This window comes from Pongo abelii, chromosome 6 (assembly GCF_028885655.2).
Source record: "Pongo abelii isolate AG06213 chromosome 6, NHGRI_mPonAbe1-v2.0_pri, whole genome shotgun sequence".
In the NCBI taxonomy this organism is placed as follows: domain Eukaryota; kingdom Metazoa; phylum Chordata; class Mammalia; order Primates; family Hominidae; genus Pongo; species Pongo abelii.
In genome coordinates this window covers 64150156-64165379 of record NC_071991.2, presented here as the reverse complement: position 1 = coordinate 64165379, position 15224 = coordinate 64150156, and the positions used below count along the sequence as shown (strand labels likewise).

The 15224-nt window shown below is 37.0% G+C and overlaps 1 long non-coding RNA gene across 9 annotated transcripts in view; it reads left to right on the top strand.

Annotated features, from left to right (window-relative positions):
• LOC112134369 (uncharacterized) overlaps positions 1 to 15224 on the top strand; it is a 305398-nt gene that overhangs the window by 135366 nt on the left and 154808 nt on the right. The gene's annotated exons all lie outside the window — the stretch shown is intronic.

Genomic DNA, 15224 nt, shown 5'->3' with positions numbered 1-15224 from the left:
GCAAGTCTAATTAATGTAAATATGTAGTTCAACCCAAACTAGTAAAGACTCTGAATCCTCCTCTCTGGGAAACTTTATGTTTAAAATCCAAGTCTCTGAGGTGTGAATTCCATTAAATTCTAATTTATCTGTGAGGAATTAGGACTACAATAGTGACTTTGAAATACTTTTGATGATTCTAACACTATATGCTTTATGGTTAATACAGTTGCTGTGTGTGATTTTGACTAAATAAATAAATTTGAAAGGCTTTTTCTGCAGTTAATAAAGAGTGATACAACAAAAATATTTACTATGCACTATGCCAGCAACTAAATTAACCAGTAATAATTGTTTTCGGTGGTACCAATCAAAGGCTGAGAAAAGAAAATCCCTCAGGTCATTATATTTATCAAAATTAACTACGGTTTCTGCCCATCCTCTTGTGTAAACTCCTTTAAACATCCTGAGTCACACACACATACTTAAACACACACACATGCACACACGGGGGTGTGGGGAGCTAATTCTCAATGTTTGTTTCTCTGGAAGCGATCTTGCAAACTTTTGAGTGTTTTGTGCTGGTGAGATAGCAAATCTCTTATTGCTATTCCTAGCCTATAATTTATTCTCAAGACCGCTGATGCCATCCTTCCATGGAAGCATCCCTGTCATGTTGTGGATGGCAACAAAAGGTCACTCCCTTCATGTAAGGACTTGTTCTTGGAGTCTGTCAGAGAACAGTTAGAAAATGCATGCCTTTCTTCAGAAAATGGTTGCACACAGGCCACCTAAAACCAGAGAGAGAAGTATTACATCCTTCTGTAAGCTTCACGTTACAGAAAATGTAAACCCTTCTAAAAGGACTATGCCACTCCCACAGAGGCTAACCCCTCTACTTTCAGCCGAGTAATGGACTTGTTTCTGAAGAGCCAACATGGCCAACATTGGGCCATAGTCCCCTGGACAATGCCCTCATTGCTTAGGGATAACCCTCATTGAGTGATTTAGATGACACTCTGAGACGCCAGCGGTAGGGAAATGCTTGCTGATGTTCCTCAAGATGATCATGAGAAGAGGCAGCCGATAAAACTCTTTCCCAGAGTTGATACTGTTGTTTGGTACAAAGCAGCAGTGAGAAAAGTATGTGAGGGAAGTACCCCTTGACAGAATGAAGCACCATATTAGCAATGATTTGAGAGGGCATCTCAAGAAGAATCCCAGAGTCATGTGTCACCACAATACATTGGGTCCCATTGTTACAGACAAATCTGAATGCTACACGTCAACTCTGAATTCCCTTTAAAGAAATTATTTTCTGTAGACCAGAAGGAGTCAAAGATGAGCCCTGTGATACAGTAAAAGCTGTTACAAAATGGAGTTGCTGTTTTCACAAGAGGCCTTTTCATTAATAAAAATCTTCATAATAAAACTGTTTCCTCTTTACTATGAGTATCCCCCATAGATGCATGTCTGATGCTCTTTCTTTGCTGGTATGGAAATCATGGTGTCTGAACTCAAGCAAGACAAGGACGTTCACAAGGATAAATATCCAACCTTGTTCTTAAGCCAAAATGATGTCAATTCCCTCAAAACAGGAAGACCGGCCCTCATAGACACAGGCCTAAAATAACTCTCTCAGTCAGCCAATATAGAGATGAAAATTAAACTTAGATTTTCTGACACTCTATTCTTGTTCTCTCACCACAAGATCCTCCCAGTTCACTGAGAAATCATTAGATTTACACTATAAGCCAATTCTCCTCAAGGCCTGACAAATTTATAGCTTCTTCAAACATGGGAACCAAAGCAGAAGTTATCAATTATTTTCAGGGTGTCTAACTTTTACCTGGGAATACGTTGATATAGACATGTGATGGCATCTGTAATTCCAACCAGTCCTCAGGAGAATATCCACAGATGCCTTTTTGGAGCCCTCTCTAAGATAATAAAATAGGCTCTGGTCAGACACACTGTACCTCACACTGTATAACAGCTTTCGACATAAATCTGGAGCATGATTTACATTTGAAAGCACCAGGTCAATATTTGAGGAGGGATTATTTTTTATCAACTTGGCTCTAATTCTCTGAAATATAAAGTTATTTTTTAAATGTCAAGACCAACTACACCCACACTGGCATGAAATAGCTTTGTCGAAAAAGTTGAAAAAAATTAAACGTAAATTTTGTGTTGACATAATCCAGGTTAAGTCTAAAAAAGAAAAATACTTACTTTTGTAAAATGAGAGGCTATTTTATCACTCAGAGAATGTCACATCAATTGTAAAGCCATCAGGCCCAAGGTTTGGTGGTGATTGCTTCATATTTACTGTTAGTCCAGCAACGGGGATGGTACTTTTACAGTCTTTGGACAGACTAGTGAGTGTGACATTTAAAGTGTTGATTTTTGCAGCACTTATGTTAATTGTTGTAATTTTCCTGATGAACCACCATTCTGGTTTCCTGATGCAGCCAAGATAGTTTTACATTTTCTATGCAGGGCCTCTTTGCCATTTGGTCTGTGTAGTGTCAGCTTCGAGTGCTACTGAAAGCAGACAAAATTGCAAGCAAATTGCATCAGATTGCCAACATTGTGAAAAGGTAAATTGCTTGCAAATCTATTTAAACCACTGCCCTATTTTCATCAGCTTCAGTACTTGGTATTCATGATTGCTTAATTGGCGACCTTTCCTATTGTGTAGTGCTTTATGGTGTAATGGAAAGCGATCTTTACCAAACCAATTACCCTTTTTTTCTCAGCACTACATTATTGCTGTGATTGCAACTGCCAGTCCTTTGTAAATGAACTTTCTGATTTCAATGATGTTTTTAAAATGTAAGATAGAAAAAAGTGGCATTCATATTGTGCGATGTTCTATTTTGAAGCCTCTTTGTAGTCACCATTGTCTGGGAAAATGGACTGAAGGGTTACACAGTACCTACAAATATCCATGTAACTATTATTAATATTATTATAATGTCCTCCTTTGTACTGCAGCTCAATTAGGAAAGGATAGGAGAAATATTTTGTCACCCTGTCAAGTGCACAGGAAGTGCATTTGAGGCTTCTTTTTTGACACATACATTATCTCTAGTAATAAGATTCGTTTTAAGGAGTGGTGATGAAGATACAAAATCAATTTAAATAAAATTCACATTGCTAGTTTTATGGTCACTCAACATTTAAAAGGGAGCTTTAAATGACTCAAATATTCAGACAGAATAAAAGCTTAATTTTAAAAGAGATAATTGTGAGCATACTAAGAAATAGTGAATTTTTAAGATCTCAGGTTCTGAGTATACATGCCAAAACACAGCAAAACATGACTATTCTATAGTTCAGAGCTAAAAATACGTAAATACAGATATGTAGCCTGAATTGGAACAGAACTAAGACAGCTTTTAAAAAAATTCTCTTAATAAGATTCTATAAAATCAGCATCCACATGAATTCTCATAAAAATGGGGCATAGCACTCCGTTGAATCCTGTTTACGTATTTTTGTGTGATTTAGAAAATTATATCATTACTCATAAGTGTATGTACAGAAAGGGAGCGACAAGTAATTTAGTCATTCTCTAATACTGTAAGTGGAGATGGATGCATCTTTCTACCCCCTACAGTTAGAAACTCTATTGTATGTGGGATATTTTGCAAAGATTTCTTTTACTCTCTTCTCTCATTTAATTAGGAAAAAAATGGAGTTCAGAAAAGGCTTGCCAATGATGATCAGGCGATTGTTGATTTTAGTACCTTTGATGTAATGTAATGATTTATTTACAGCACAGCAACTTATTCTTTGAAAGCAAAGAAATGTGTTTATTATCTGCTGCTTGTAAAAGTGTTCATAACAACCAATTTCACGGTGATATTGAGGTCTAATACAGTTATTACTTTGTATCGGCAATATATATTCTTTTGGAACAATTAGACACATAATTCAATTGTCTAACTTTTAGTATAGTCATGTATTTACAGGTGGGAGGATGACGTTTGTTCGGGTGTTTGTTAAAACATGGGATTTTAAAAACAAGTGTCCTGTCAATTTGGAGCAGGACCCAGAAAAACTCTCACCTTGTGGAGGGCCTTTATATTAAATAACTTTTTAGAAAGACTTTTAAGACAATTTTACTTTTCTTGGGGAATGGAGGGTAAGGGAGATCTGTGATGGGAGAAAACTCCTGGGCTGGCAGGAACCGCAGTTATTACTGTCAGCGTTACTGACAGAGGTTGGTCGTGAACTCTCACTCTCATCATTCATCTTTCCATCTTTCTAGATCAGTACTGAGCCCTGCGATGGTAACACAGATAGTAATAACCACAGCAATAATAACCACATAGTCAGGGCTTACAACGTGCCAGGCACTATGCTAAGCCCTTTAACTACTGTGTCTCATTTAAAATCCTTCCAACATTCCTATTAGGACAATAATATTATTCCCATTTTATAGATGAGGCAACTGAGGCTGAGGAGGTTTTGAGACTGACACAGGGCCATGCAGCTAATATGAAACTGGGATATGACCCTGGGCAGCCAGGCTCTAGAGCCCTGTGTTCTGCCCCCTAAAGAGCTCTGTTTCCCAGTTCCAAATTTCTCATTCTTAGGCTAAGAAAGAAAGCTGATTGGCTGACAAACACATAGAATCTAAATATCTGATTTTCAAGACTATTTTAAGTAGTTATTAAGAAAACAGTGAAGTGTGGCCAGGAGTCATTTGATTTTTTTTTTTTTTTTTTTTTTTTTTTTGAGACAGAGCATCCCTCTGTGGCCCAGGCTGAAGTCAGTGGCATGATCTCTGCTCACTGCAAGGTCCAACTCCCTGGTTCATGCCATTCTCCTGCCTCAGCCTCCCGAGTAGCTGGGACTACAGGCCCGGCTAATTTTTTGTGTGTTTTTAGTAAAGACGGGGTCTCACTGTGTTAGCCAGGATGGTCTCAATTTCCTGACCTTGTGATCCGCCTGCCTCAGCCTCCCAAAGTGCTGGGATTACAGGCGTGAGCCACTGCGCCCGGCCAGTCATTTGATCTTTTATGCTTTTCATCTCTTTAGACTTGGTATAGTTTTGGCATTGATATTCATGTTTTATATGCAAAACTCTTAGAAACTCAGATGTTCAAATCAGCTTCTTCATGCACGAGGATGAATTCCTGTATATGCCAACTATCACAAAGAGTCCTGTAGATGGTCCTTCTCTTTCTCCTTCCTTTGGGAAGAGAAACTCTTGAATGCTGTTGGCATGGTAAATATCCAGTCCATCTTATCACCTCTGTTAAATAATGTACTAATGTACTCTGGAGTTTGTTATTTGAGTTTGTTGATGGGTGGAACCTTTTTGTTTTAGTTCAAAGCTCTTTCAAAGTAATGGCAATAAGAATAGTTGTCAGATTTCTTCCTGTGAAAGAGATAAAGAGGGCGGAGGCTGGAATGAGAGTGAGAGAGTGGGGGGGGGGTGGTTGTTCCATTTCAAGGGATCTACAAGTAAATTACAGCATGAATGAAATATTTTTTGAGATTGCACATGAGGCATTTGTTGCACTGATTTAAGTGAAAGCCAAGGTGATTTGCATGGTATCCCAGTGCTCATACTGCCATGCGTAACCAGTGCAGACTTGAGCATACTCCTTCATGTTTTCAATGGTAGTTAACTCCATGCTCTTATCTCAGCAAGTCATACATAAGGTCCAATAACCAAAATGTTAGGAAAACTTAGAAAAAAGCAAGAAGCTGGAGAGCCCCTTTTATTCCCATTTACTCAGACTCACATACCAATTTCTGGATTTATCCCAAAGATTAAATCAGGGGTGGGGGATGGTAGGGAGGAATTCTAGCCAAAGAATCACTTATGTAAAAATTCATTACATAATTTATGGCCAGGTGCTGTGGCTCATGCCTGTATCCCCAGCACTTTGGGAGGCCGAGGTGGGAGGATTGCTTGAGCCCAGGAGTTCAAGACCAGCTTGGGCAACATGGTGAGACCCCATCTCCACAAAAATAAAAAAATTAGCCAGTCATGGTGGTGTGCATGTATAGTCCCAGCTACTCCAGAGGCTGAGGTAAGAGAATTAACTAAGCCTGGGGAGGTCAAGGCTGCAGTGAGCTGTGATCACGCCACTGCACTCCAGGCTGAGCAATGGAGTAAGACCCTGTCTCAAGAAAAAAAAATATCATCACATTTTTATTTAGCAAACTCCCTGCACAGATTTAATATACTGTTTCATTTATGGACAAAAAAACTGTACTTAAAGTTTTCAGACTTCCCACAATTTTAGGAAATTACCTCTGTGTTGTTTCTTCTTTGCTGTAATACCGCTACTGCAATTCCTTGTACTCCTGCAGGGTGTGGACCTGTAAGGATCATTTATTCTCTCAAATAATGTCCTCTTCATAATCAGCAGCATCCATTCACCCCAAACAGATGGAAGTTAAGGAACAACAGACAAGATTGACCATACCGTTATTACTGACCCCTTATGGATATTAAACTATTAAAAAAAGCTTTTATGATCCAACACAACTTTACCATTGATAATAATGATGGATGCTTACAGAGGAGAAATTCTCTGAGCTTTCTTGGCCTTAATTCCTTCTCTACATGAAAGTAAACTGTGAAACCCCTCCACATACACAAAAATAGCTAATCTCTTATTTCCAATTTATGAATTTTTTTTTTTTTTTTACGGTGGTATACCCTCAGAAAGATCATACAATTTAAGAGCAAATGGAAGTGTTACGCTACAGAGGAGACATAGAATTTGTGGAATTGGATTTAAAATTCTGAGATAGTTAATTAGCTCTGTGTATTTTAGGGAGACTGTAACTGCTTGATATACTAGCCATAGTAATAAACAACATCTAACATGTGTTTGGGGTTTACTATGAGCCAACAACTCTGAGATAGATACTATTAACACTTCTGTTTAATAAATGAGGAATACGGGATTTTGAGATTAAGCAAAATTTTCAAGATCAGAAAGTTTGTAAGTGGTAGATCTGAGATTCTGATTCAGATAACCTGGAAGTCATTACTGACTTCCAATTTAAAAAAAAGAAAGAGATACTGGGCGTGGTGGCTCACGCCTGTAATCCCAGCACTTTGGGAGGCCGAGGCTGGTGGATCACCTGAGGTCAGAAGTTCAAGACCAACCTGGTCAACATAGTGAAACCCCGTCTCTACTAAATATACAAAAAAATGAGCCAGGCGTGGTGGCGGGTGCTTGTAATCCCAGCTGCTCAGGAGGCTGAGGCAGGAGAACTGCTTGAACCCGGGAGGCAGAGGTTGCAGGAAGCCAAGATCGCGCCATTGCGCTCCAGCCTGGGCAACAAGAGCGAAACTTCATTCCAAAAAATAAAAAAATAAAAAAAAGGAGAAGGAGGAAAAGAAATGAAAGGAAACAAAGAAGAAAGAAATGGAGGGAGGGAGGAAAGGGCAAGAGAAAAAAAAAGAGAGAAGGCATTTCAGAAATTAAGAAAGCCAACAAAGGGCTGTATTATCTTATCATTAAGAAGCTCCCAAATCCCTAAACATGCACAACAGAATTTAGAATTCTCCCTAGGCTTCTGGGTAGTCACTTAGTATTGTACATCTCTGGCCTGGGAATTAGTATCATTCTTGTCTTTACAAATTTTTTTTTTCTAGTTGTTTTTTCATAGTCAATGCAGAATTGCATTAACCTCAAATTGGTGGCAAATATTCTTGTCGATTATATAACAGTGTAGGAGATGGTATCACAATGTAGGGAAACTTCCACCTTCATGATGCCAACAAGAGGCTATTGATGGAGAGCCCTACATAGAAATGCCTTCTTTCTCCCTCTCAAGGTAGAGTTTTCAAGGGCTCATCTTAGGTTAGCTGAAGAGCAGACAAAGAAATGGTAAGACTGAGAAGAGAGAACAGTGTTTAAATCCAGAGAGATGAATCCTGCTATGGACTCAATGTGTCTCCCCAAAATTCATATGTTGAAGCTTAATGGCCAGTGTGATAGTACCAAGAAGTGGTACCTTTAAGAGGTGATTAAGTCTCTGCCCTCATGAGTGGGATTAGTGACCTTATAAAAGGGCTGGAGGGAACTACTTTCCTCCCTGCTGCCCTTCCGCCTTCCTCCATGTGAGAACAAAGCATTTGTCACCTCCTGAGGACACAGCAACAAGGCACCACCTCTTAGAAGCAGAGAGATTGGTCCTTGCCAGACACTAAATCTGCCAGTTCCTTGGTCTTGAGCCTCCCAGCCTTCAGAACCATGAGGAAATTTCTAGTCTATATAAGTTACCCAGTCTCAGGTATGTTGTTACACAGCAGCACAAGCAAACTAAGACCCCAAGACGAATATAACCCACTACTTCTGCCTAGACCTGCCTGAGTGACCTGGCACCCATTCTATTTAGTGTGTTACTATGTAAAAGGATCTTAAGGAAGAGAAATTTCTGAGAGCCCCACCACTCAGGTTTAGCTATTTGGGAAGGCACTCCTAAACCAAAATGGATAACTACTTTTCTTACTCCAAGGAAATGAATGATAGTCTCTCAGCAAGGAGAACCTTCATTCCTGGAGGCCCAGGTGAAGTGAACCATTCAGTTATTGAATAAACATTTGCCCAGCACTTTCTGTGTGTCAAAACACTGTGGCAACACAGAACTAGCAGTCCCAGCTTCTCCCAGCAAGCCTCACAGTGTGATGGTACACATCGACATAAGCCGCAAGAGAGACTTATTTTAGAATGCAGTGCCATTTAGAAGAAGAAATTTTCTTTTAATTAAGTCAGTCAATTTGAGAAAAACCAACGTTTAAATGGCAGTGAGGAAAGAAGGAAAAAAATTGCAGATCCAAGAATAGAGTTTTACATTGGATAGAGATTTGCTTAACTTAAAATAGTCCATTTAAGAAGTGTGCCAATACATTTATGACACTACATTTCATATGCTGATATTTATTTCTACTAATTATTTTAATAGATGTAAGGGAGATTTCCTAACAATGGTGTATTTTAAGAATAGAGTTGTCATTGGTCCCTAAACTGCATTTTGACATTCAGTGAATATTTAATCTAAAATTTTAACTGGCCTCTGTTTTAAAGTATTTACAGTTTAGATTGTTTTTGTTTTTTTTTCAAAAGGATTGAGATTTTCTGACTTACGATGTCCTTCTAAGATAAAGAAATGAATGGTTTCATCATTTTAGAATGAAATAATCTTAGTATATTTAAATGTGAGTTAGACTTCCACAGTGCTTTTTCTAAGTAATATCATATGTAGTCTTCATGAAGTATTGGGTTTTTGAATGCTTACTGAAATTTTTTTTAATATCTATTTTAGGAATATCTTACCAACTTACAGCATTTTAATGAGCAACTCATTATTTGAGCAAAGCATTTCTGTAATGAACCCAGTAGCCAGGAGTAATAAACCCTGCAGTCTCTGGAACCCTGAGCACCGCATAACTCATGGGTCTGGCTACCATGAGATTGAGCATGAAATTTCACATCAAAGACCTCCATGCCTGAGGAGCAGAGATGCGTGGGGGTGGTATGACCAGGGTGAAAGAGCATGCACAAAGCAGGCTGAGTTCTTCCCAGTGTGTTGGGAGACCAGATGGAGTTTCTGCAGGGGAGGAACATTTGCAGTCACTGTTCACTCTGGAAATAATAAGCTCCTGCAGTCAGAGCTGCAGTAACAGAGGAGTGATCACTGAAACACCAGCCGCAAAAGTCCTAGAGCACCTTGTAGTGGTCGGTCTGTACCTTGAGGCTGGGCCAGATTCATAGGCATACAACCTGTACTGTTGCACAGAGTCCTTTGCCTAAAGGGATTCCATGCTTGGTTTAATGTTCTCCAGTCATTGTTCTGCAATTTTTAATAAATGTTGAAGAAGAGGCCCCTCATTTTCATTATGTAACTGGTCCTAACAAGAGATTTATTTTTAATTATGGCCATTTCATTCTAAAAAAGTCACTGACAACACCCAGGATGCAGAACGGTCTGGAAATTGTCACAGAGGAAACTCTTGAGGAAACGAGGAATAGTTAATAGGCAAAAATACAACTTGCAATCAACAGATAACACTTTATGGCTATCTTGATCTGGCAAAACTAGAAGTATCATCCAGAGAAGGAAGGAGAATTCTATGGCTCTATTATTAGAGTCTTCAACTTGTAATAATGGCAAAGGATTCCTACATATCAATGGCATTTAATCATGACCCATGCAAAGAAATACATTTTATTTATGACCATGTATACAAAAATACACACAGACATATGTATTTATACATATATATGTATATGTGTGTGTATATATATATGTGTGTGTGTGTGTGTGTACGTTCACACAGTTTCATGAACTTACCCTTACCATGAGGTATGCATTCTGAGGCTTTCTGTTTTTTTCTCTTTTATTAAAAAAAAGTGTGTTTGTGTGTGTGCGTGTGTGTGTGTGTGTGTCCTATTCGCCTAAAACTCTGTTATGTAGTATGGGATTGCATTAGATAACCCAACTTTTTTTAGCTCTATGATTACAATTTTCAAGAGCTAAAAATTGCAAGTTATGCCACAGGTAGCTTGAGAATGTGCCTGAGCAATTGGATTGGGGGTTCCTATACTCTGCTCATCAGCCTCCACTCCTTATTCAGCTCCCCGCTGAAGAGCTGTGGGCCTGCAGTGAACAGACTTTGAAAGTGATTCAACTCAACAACTGTATCTTAAACTTTGTTCCATGGACTACTGGTGAGCAATGAGAGTTAGGAATGAAACGGAAAAGTCTATGTCTTTCTTAAATTTTGTTCACCCTTATCCTCATAGAATGAACTCCACGAGGAGAGGGGCTATGTCTGTCCAATTCCCTGCTTTCTCTATTGTGTGCACAGTACCCAGCATGCAACAGGTGCTCAGGAAATATTGAGTGAATGAATGAATTACTTTTTAAGATATGTCAAAGTAAAATGTGGGGGAAAATGGGGAGAGATTTATAAAAATTCTCAAATTGTTAACAGGTATGAATTTTAAGATCCATCCCTCACCAGGTTGACAGTAGTACCACATATATTTATAGTAAAATTGGACATTGTCATCTCCATTTTATAGATAAGAATACCAGAGCCCTATGAAATTTAATGCTCTTGGAGTTACATAACAATTTATAGGTAGAAATGTTGATTGAAAGCTATTGAATTTCTGACTTGCTTATTGGTAAATTCTAGAAGGAAGCTCCATGAGGACATCCCAATGTTCAATGAATGAATGGGGTGCATCTTAGTGAATGACTTTGTTGAGCCCTTTAAAATATTAGTATTTTGTTGAGTGGTGTAATTGTTAAAAAGAAACTTGTGCTGTGCCAATCACTGGCCTCTATGGGCTCACCAATTTCATTCCTGAATATGACAGCCTCACTGTTAGTAGCAATTTGTTTCGTAATATTGTGGTGTGATTGAAAGCAAAAAGGAAAGAAACAGGCCAGAGGAATTTTTTTTCCCTTAATGGAATTACTACTCAGAAAAAAATCGTACTTGGTTGGGCAAGTCCTTATCATACCAAGTGAGCTCTTCAAAATGTTATGTCCCATTTGTATCACTAACTGTATTTTTAAGATGACAAGCAATGAATGAAATATAAAGCTTATGGTTACACAGGATACTCATCTTCATGCACAACTTCAGCATTAATGTAACCTTTAAAATGTAACCTTTAAAAAGCATGGTAGTTATCAGCAGCATGACCCATATCAAAATGGAACTGCCTGTCAAGCCTTGCTCATTTGATGCATGAAAGTTCTATATTTTCCCTCATAGGCATATGTTACAGTACCTTTATGTTAGCCCGCACAGCATGCCAATGTGGAATTTCCATAATTGTAAATTCTGCACAGAGGGTATAACCACTAGCATCTATCTATTTAGGTAGCCCGGAACACCCAGATGTTTTGAAACAGTCACTCCCTTAAAATGAAATAGAACATCCTCACAACTAGTATGCACATCTTTAAACTAAGTTTGAGCATGTGTATTCTTCTCTTTTAATATGATTTAGGATTGTTAAAAACAACTTAGAACCTACTTAAATTTCTCAGGTATAGTTCACTTGACTTAATGCACACGCTATACAAAAGCTAGTTAACTCCTTTTGAAATGGCAAGCAATATTTTGTATCATAAACCTCAAAATAAAAATTGATTCAGGGCACTGAAAACACATCATAATAGCAAAACACTCTAAGCACGGAGGGTAAGAGGAAAAGCTGTTTTGCACTACTGGATAAAGTCATTTAACTACATGAAATCGCCAAGTCTCAACCATTTTTGGCCTACAAAAATGGCAATTTTGTAGAGCTCAATCTTTATTTCTCGGCACCTGTTGCTCATTCTGCCTTTATGATCTCCCAGGAAAGTTGGGGCTCCCCTGAGTAGAAAGAAAGCAGGAGTCAAAAAATTCCAAGTGGTTTTCACTTGGCCTTCACAGGAAGGCAAAATACTTAAATAGATATTTAGTGGGCCAGTTTCAGTCCTTTAGTTATTCTTGAAAAAGGTGGAAGAGTCCCCTGAAAAAAATTACCAACAATTTATTCCACCAAATATTTTTACCTTCTAGAAAAGTGCCCTAAAATAATAAAGATTATGTGCAAAATTTATCTATGAAAATGTTAGTAGATTATAATATTAAAGATTTAAATATAACATAAAAAACTAATTATAGAAGCTTGGTTAAATAGAGCATAGATCTTCCATAATAAAAAACAAAATAAGGAAAGTATCAAGTAAGAAAGGTGTTCATGAAAGAGTATTTATTTTAAAAAAAAAAAAGGATGCAAAATAGCTTCCCATTATTGTATCATAAAAAATCAGTATAGATAAATGTAAACATAGATACATTTAAATATATATAAACAGAATTCATAATAAGACCTGAATTGTATTCACTGTTGTCAGTGATTATTTCTGAGTGTGAGCTTAAGATTATGAATGCCTTTGGGCTTTTATTTATCTGTACTTTCTGTAATAAACATGTATTATTTGTAAGATAAGAAAAAATAAAATAAAATGTTACCAAGAACACTTAATTAGACAGAGTTTATCAGCCCACTCATTTTTTTTAAAAAAGGTCTGACTGCTAAATTAAGATGATTTCTGAGTATTTGCATCAGGAAGCTTGATTAGCACAGAAAAAATCCCATGGAACGTTATCCACATGAGATATTGATAACTTCTCTTGAAGTTCCTAGACATTCTGAATCAGTGAGAGAACAAAAGGCAAGGGGTGCAGAGAGCTGGTAAGCAAATCTCTGGAAGGGGACTTACAGCAAATTAATGAATTGAAATAATTTTCTACATACCCTGTGCCTCTTCAAGTCACCCATTTGGATTGTTTACCTTATACCAGTGAGTAGCAATTAGGCTGCTAAAGAAGGCAAACAAACTTGGTTAGTAAACAGGAAACATTTTGCATGAGAGGAAATTAAGTATGGTTGGTTATTTGAACTTAATTTAGGAAATACTTCAGACAATTTTTTTTTTCTATTTCTTGTCACAGAGAGAATGCTTTAAATGGCCAAGGGCAAAGTAAAATATTAGAGCTTCATTCTGAAGAGATGATATATATATAGATCAAATTGATAAAAATAATGATTTCATAGGACAAATGGACATGACAGGACAAGTGAATGGAAACAGGATTTTACGGGAAAGTTAGTGAACATACTGAAATATCTCTTAGGATGAAAATAAAAATAGGCTCCAATAAAATTAAGTATCATGTGTAATGCAATGGCTGACGCAAATTGAGAACACATGTAGCTCTCGATATACATTTGTGGGTTGGATTTTTTAAAAGAATGAATGAATTGATATAACTTCGTCTCATCACCTTAGACCATGGACCAGATCTCTGCAATTTATACACAGTAGCCAGTAGCATTGAGTTAAATTAAACTAGATATGGTTACATGCTACATAGCAAAACTATTAAATTCTGTGACTGGGGTGGGGAGCCAGTTATATTCACCATGATAAGCCAATTCAGCTCTTCAATAGTTCTTTCTTCTATGGAGCTTTATATATTTAATTCAGAAGTTTAAAAATGAAACCTATGTATACTCTAGCATACATAGATATATAATGTAAAAGCAAAAAGTCATAAAGTCACAGTAAAAGGAGAAACTGTGTGAAGCATTATTCTAGAATGTTAATCATAAATATGTAGTTTTCTTTAATAGAACATAAATTGGTTCTAATATTTTTCATGAAGCTAGATTAAAAAAAAAGAGAGTAACTCCTTACAATTTGGATGGGCAAGTAAAAACACCTATGTATTCCTTTTACTAAAGTGAAAAGTTTAGAAGTAAAAGAAGTATTATATTTGCTTTTATTTCCTATATGTGCACAGATTTTCCAATATCAGTATTTCATGATGAGTATACAACTCATTTGACATCTACACAACCTAAAGCATTGTTGAGGTAGCAATGTCATCTGCAAAAATCAATCCTCGTGTATCAGAAGAAACTGAAGCTAGTCCAGTGATTAACATGCCTGAGAGTTACATCAGAACAAAAGTACTGGTTGCCTAGCCATCACTTTGGAATGATAACTTAAAATGCTCGATTTAAGCATTTTCAATTATTTGAAATTCAATGTTCAATTATTTGAACCGATGTTCAATTATTTGAAATTGAACACTTGCAAAACAAAGACTGATTCTCCAGGCCTCACAAATCTAAAGGTAATAGATACCCATATTGTTGTGCCATCCATTTTATGATGACTAGTTTTTTTCCAAATGATGGTAGATATTGAAATATTAAGTGACATGTTTGACATATGCCCAAGCATATTACTGGCAAACTTATGTTAATAAAAAAAGAAAAATAGCTAATAATTCATAATATAATTAATTGCTGTTTTATAAATCAGATGCATTCATTCAATAAATGTTTACTTAATTCATGCCGTGTGCCAGGCACTGTATTAAGTGCTAGACAATTATTACAGTAATCCACAGTTTTGCTCTCTACAGTTTCAGTTACCCATGGTACACTGTAAGATATTTTGAGAGAGAGAAGGAGACAACATTCACGTAAGTTTTATTACAGTATGTTGTTATAATTGTTTTGTTTTAAATTTTAAATTGTTGTTGTTAATCTCTTTCTGTGCCTAACTTAAGCTTTATCGAAGGTCTAGGTATGTATGTATAGGAAAAAATAGTATATATGGGGTTCAGTACTATCTGAGGTTTCAGGTGTCTCTTAAACCAAACTTCAAAATGT